We start from the raw sequence: 6,108 nt of genomic DNA, 5'->3' as shown, positions 1-6,108 counted from the left end.
GTATACCACCAGATGATTGAGACACACGTCGGGGAGGGGGTAAGTTATTCGTAACATACAATTATTTTATTTATCTTATTTGACATGTGTTAAGATAACCATGTTATTAATTGTGTAGTTCATTTGGATGCCCTATTCCTTCCCTGACATTGTGACTATTATTCCTACGTCTGCTCACATCCACTCACACCTATGGTGCATTAACGCACCCATTATCAATTTCTAGACAGTGGAGTGGTATCATGGGGATCGAGTAATACGACAGTATGGGTGCATACAATACATCTTGGCACTGCCAGTAGAATTAGGGAAGACATATATAATTAACAAGAGGAGGAAACAAGGATTGAACTGGGCGGTAGCTCATCAACAATATATTGCAGTGTGGAACTACCAGATGAGGCAGAGACCTCATATGGATCTTTTTTTCTGGTTTGGAGCCCTCATTAGAGTATATACAGTGATACTTCAAAATGGTAGTCACCTCGCACATGCCACAGCTTAGGCAACCCTCTCATTCCTTTCTATATTCGTCTTATGAACCTAAACACGAGTATAAGCCCTTGTTCGAACCCGAGCCGATGCTCGAGTTTAGGGGTAGTTCTTTTCATCTAAACTTGGGGGTTGATAACCATTTCAAGGGTTAACCAGGCTACATATATCATTTGGAGTTTCTAGGACCTAGTTCTGATCATTCAGATTCGAGATCATCGATGATATTTGATATATTCAGCCCATTACCATCACAATACTCCACTCTTCCCAGGAAAATGTTTGGGGCATACGATTTTTCTAATATGTTCATTTTACTATGGATTCTGGTTACTTGCGAACGACCTTTCAAATTCCTATGCAACCCTTTGTCCGGGACAAACGTGAAAGTCGTCGGAGGCACCTTCCATGTAGACAGATCACACAGGATAGGGAACTTATTTTCCCAGACATGCAACGTGTGCTCGAGAGTGTACACCTTATTAATAAACTGTTCAGTATTGATTGAGGCACGAGCACAGGCTTCCACAACATGTGCACAAGGATAACAAAGTGTTTGGAATCTCTCGCATTTGTATCGTCTTTTTCAGAGATCAACTCCGTAGGACCTAGGTGGGATACCATGTTGACGACCGATGGACTCTATAACTCGAAATGTTTCAAACTATCGTGAATATATTTTTACATTCATCGACCTCACCTTCCGACGGTTCACATCCATTACATTCCTGACATCTTTGACAAACGCGTGTCTCACCTTCATCTGGTTGACTTGTTTGACTTGTTTTAGCCCTATTATTGGAATTGAGGTAGGCAGCCTGTAGAATGTAGCTGAGAATATAGATGAAATCAGAAGATGTTGTGTTTTCCTCAACACAGAGTTAACCACCTTTGCCAGGTTGGCGGTCATATGATTATATCGAAACTCGCCATCGAAACTTTGAGCTCATTGCCATGGCTCTAGGGTACCCAACCACTGTCGAAAAAGAGTGTTCATTTTACCTTTCATGTCACCTTAAAGTCTGGTCATCCTTTTCCAGAAAAGGTGTGGCTCTAACTTATACACTGTGTATGTATTAAGAAAATATAAGTTACGGTGTCGAATTAATTTATCCTAGTATTAATAACATTAAAACATATATTGAAACTATATTTTACCCATTTTCACAACTTGTCTCAACCAGCTTGCATTCTTGTACTCTCAGTGGAAGTTAGCAATGATGTGTCGAATGTAGTAAATGGATCTCCATGTAACATCGGAATGCCTAATGACAGCAATTATTCTCTTCCCTTTATTAGATATGATGCAAATATTATCATGCCTAAAAACATACATTCGCAGGTTTGTGAAAAAGAATTCCTATGATTTTATGTTCTCTTTGTCCATAATGGCAAACACTATCAAGAGCACATTCTTGTTCCCATATTTAGCAATCACAATAAGTAGGATCTATGTATATTTTTTGCATAGTCAGGTCCCATCTACTTGCACAAACAGCTTGTAGTAGGGAAATGCCCACGCGCATGGACCAACTGTCCATAACATCCGGTGAAAAATTATTTTTCCAGGTTGTAATTGGTTATCCAGGCCATAATAAGGTTGTATCTCTAACTCAATGACAATCACTAGCACGTACTCCCATATAACGGTTACCCACCCTTGTAGATCATTGTAAAACACATCTCAATCTTTATACAACTGCTTTATTGCCATCTATTTAGGTACTCATACTTTCCAGCATGATACTTGATACTGGAATTGTGTTTGCATTTTGACAATTAGTACCGAAACAGAAATTGTCGACATGTCCTTCACCATTGGCATGATGCAGGTGCGGATAGTTTTGGAATCAAGTTTCTAGTGATCTTGTGTCATACGTGTTGAAATACATGTGTGAGGCCTAATAAATTTTTAGATCTTCTACATTTGTGACTTCTGGATAAATGTGGCTCGTACTCGCTATTTACAGCCTTTTGTCGATCTTCAACATTCCCCAATATACAATGTCAGTTTAAGCACGACGAATTTGTAGTCCACCAACACATTCATGCTATATGCTTAATGAAAAATACACACTCTTCCTTGATTTCAAAATTTTGACCCACGAACAACTCTTCAAATTTAGAATCTATAGCCAGTTGGTGAGCAGGTAATATATCAGGGTACTCCAAGAACTTTGCTGCATACGCCGCATCAAGGTCTATGAACGAAATGTGTGCCCCAAGATCATTGTGTATCACAATGTGTCAAATTGGGTTCCCGACTGAAGACGCATTAACATTTCTATCGTTATTCGTGTCTTTCTTATTGATATCATCCAGGACTTCATCCGAATCGGGGCCACTATGATCTGCAACCTCATCATCAAAAGGATCACTATTATTATATCCATCATCACCATTCGTTTCAGTCTAAAAAACCACCTGATGTATTTGTAAACATTGCCCAGGTTCTGGTTCTCAGACGCAGGTGTAGCATTAAGATCAATGTCGATCCTGCATACAGTTGATTGACTATCAACGTACACAATCGGAACCACCATACACGAATCTTGAACTCCATGTTCTTCACCTAATGGAGTGGGATATTCAACTGGCTCCATATCAGCTAACTCAACAAATAACTAAATCGGTGCATTTTGGTGGCTCTGATTCACACAATAAAGAGTGACCATTGTCTCTATGTCTCCATCGTCTACAAGTTCTATCTCGGTGAATTTGATGAGATTTGTTGAAATTGGAAATGTGTAGAAAAGTTTCGAGATCCTTTTCCCACAACTTCTAACAATTTTTGCACTAATTTTTTCCTTCATATCATCAATTGAGACATTTCTATTAAATCTCATTACTATTTGTTGACGACATTCAAATATATATCCAACTATTATTGTCAAAATTACTTCATCAAAATAAACGCATACAAAAAAATAATTATTCATCTTCAATAATAAACCTATTAAAAAAGAAATAAAAGTTCTCATACAATTTCAAGCAAAAATTTATTGTAAAAAAAGTGAATTTCATATCTAGTAACCTTGTGAATTCTTCTCTGTCTATTTACTCTTCTTCTACATAACTTTTTTTTGCTATTCTTGAATCTTCAAAAATTTTTTGCACAAAACACTGGTTAAATATTGGTATGGCTTGACTAGTGCCGTAACTAAGAAGGGTTTCATGCTACTGGTGCCACATCTGACATAGGTACTACTGGTGCTGCCTATGACATGGGCACCACCAAACTGTATATGACCTACACTCGTATTTAACCCATATAAAAGACCCATTTTGGTGCCGCCAATCAACAACCCCTCACCTAATATAAATTTTTGTTTAACGGTGATTGACATGTGTCAGAAAATGTAACACCTATAACCCGTATCCGTCGTCGAAATAGGGTTTCAGAGCATTCCCGAGTAACTATAATCTAAATAATTCATTCTCAAACATTTCAAAAATTATAGTATAATTAATTATTAACAAGCATAGAGTCATTTATTAAAGCCTTGGAGGGCTTAAAAATACTTTAACTTTTAACTATTATGATATATATAAAATAAATTTACATATAAGTTATATATAACTCACTAATGCCGTCCCACTTAAAAAAATTGTAATTGCTTCTTTAGTCCCTTTAATTATTTTTAAATCATAAATTAACTTCTACCTTAAACGCAATTTAGTCATTATACCTAATTAGTTTTAATTCAAGTAAAATCGCTTAACTGGAATCTAATTAACTACACAACTAGCTTCGTAAATATTTGAATTTAATTTACTGGAGCAAAGTCCTGGAATGCACTATCTAAGACCCCTGACTATTGGGTCGTTAAAAATCTCCCTCCTAAAAAAATTTAATCCCCGAAATTTACCTAAAAAGAGGTGGGGGTACTGAGATCTCATCGTCTCTTCCGGTTCCCAAGTCGTTTCCTCGACACTATGATTACGCCATAGTACTTTCATTAACAGAACTTGCTTATTATGCAACTCTTTCACCTCACGCGTTAAAATCTCAATCGGTTCTTCTTCATACGACAAATCGGGTTGAATCTCAATATCTTTCATCGAAATAACGTGAGACAGATCCGATCGATATCTTCTAAGCATTGAAACATAAAAAATGTCATGCATTTTCTGTAATTCCGCAGGCAAAGATAAACGATACGTAACTGGTATCCACTCTTTCTATGATCTTATACGATCTGATAAAACAAAGACTCGGCTTCCCTTTTCGACCAAATCTCAAAATTTTCTTCCAAGGTGAAACTTTAAGAAATACTTTATCGCCAAAAGAATATTCAATATATCGACATTCAAATCTGCATATGATTTCTATCTATCGAAAGCTATCTTCAATCTATCTCGAATTTTCTTAACAAAGTCCTCCGTTTCTTGAATTATTTCTAACCCAACCATTCTTCTTTCACCCAATTCCATCCAGCAAACAGGTGTTCGACACTTTCGACCATATAAAGCTTCATACAGAGCCATTTGAATACTCGATTGAAAGCTATTGTTGTATACGAATTCAACTAAAGGTAAGTAATGCTCCCATCCTGATTCAAAATCAATAACACAAGTACGAATCATGTCTACCAAAATCTAAATAAAACGCTTAGATTGTCCATCAGTTTGTGAGTGAAAAGCTGTGTTAAAATTAAGTCGCGTACCAAGAGATTCGTGTAATTGTTTCCAAAATCTCGAAGTGAACCGCGGATTTCGTTAAGAGATTATCGACATAGGGACACCATGTAACCTTACAATTTCTTGAATATAAAATTCAGTAAGCATTTGAAGTGACAAACAAGTCCTGACCGCAATGAAATGAGCTTGATTTCACAAGTCGATCAACAATCACTCACACAACATTTTTCTTACTTACTGATAGAGGTAACCCCATTACAAAATCCATCGTGATACGATCCCATTTACATTTAGGAATAGAAATAGGCTGAAGTAATCCTGTGGGAACCTGATGTTCTGCCTTAACTTGCTGATAAGTTAAACATTTAGCCATGTACTCGGCCACATCTCTTTTCATTCTTGGCCACCAATAAGATTCTCGCAGATCACGATACATTTTCGTTCCTCCAGGATGCAAAGCAAAAAGACTATTATGAGCTTCATGAAGTATCAAAATTTTTAATTTTGAAACATCTGGAATGCAGATTCGGTTATGAAACCTCAAACAACCATAATCATTAATGCTAAAATTTTTTAATATGCCATTCTAAACCATTTCTCTTTTCTTCTCCAACTTGTCATCATCTAACTGCGCTAATTTGATTTGATTAAACATCATTGATTTGATCTTTACTTCAACTAACAAACTTCCATCGTCATTGATACTGAGCTGAGCAAACATTGCTCAAAAATCAATTGCTGCTTTTCTACTCAATGCATCAGCTGCAACGTTAGCTTTACCAGGATGGTAATCAATAACAAAATCAAAAGCTTGACCTAACGACGTTGTCTTAGATTCAACTCCTTTTGTAATAGGAGGTATTTGAGACTCTTATGATCGGTATAGATATGACACTCTTCACGGTACAGGTAGTGTCTCCAGATCTTTAGAGGAAAAACCACATCAGTTAGCTCTAAATCGTGCGTCGGATAATT

Source organism: Gossypium raimondii, chromosome 1 (genome assembly GCF_025698545.1).
Source record: "Gossypium raimondii isolate GPD5lz chromosome 1, ASM2569854v1, whole genome shotgun sequence".
Lineage (NCBI taxonomy): Eukaryota > Viridiplantae > Streptophyta > Magnoliopsida > Malvales > Malvaceae > Gossypium > Gossypium raimondii.
Note: the sequence above shows the minus strand (reverse complement) of the source record.